Consider the following 267-nt stretch of genomic DNA (forward strand, 5'->3'; position numbering starts at 1 on the left):
CCCAAACATTCAGCTTTCATATGCATCTTATGGATTCAATCTATCTATTATAGTTATCGAGAAAAATCAATGAAATGAAAAAACACTACTTTTTCGAGCATTTTTTAAATTTTGAATGCGAATTCCAGCCAAACGGATAAAACCACAGAAATACATGTGTACTTGCTAGATTCCCCAAACATTCAGCTTTAATATGCATCTTTTGGATTCATTCTATCTATTATACTTTTCGAGAAAATCAATGAAATGTAAAAACACTACTTTTTC

The sequence above is a fragment of the Nicrophorus vespilloides genome, unplaced genomic scaffold (genome assembly GCF_001412225.1).
Source record: "Nicrophorus vespilloides isolate i.1.1-1 unplaced genomic scaffold, Nicve_v1.0, whole genome shotgun sequence".
Lineage (NCBI taxonomy): Eukaryota > Metazoa > Arthropoda > Insecta > Coleoptera > Silphidae > Nicrophorus > Nicrophorus vespilloides.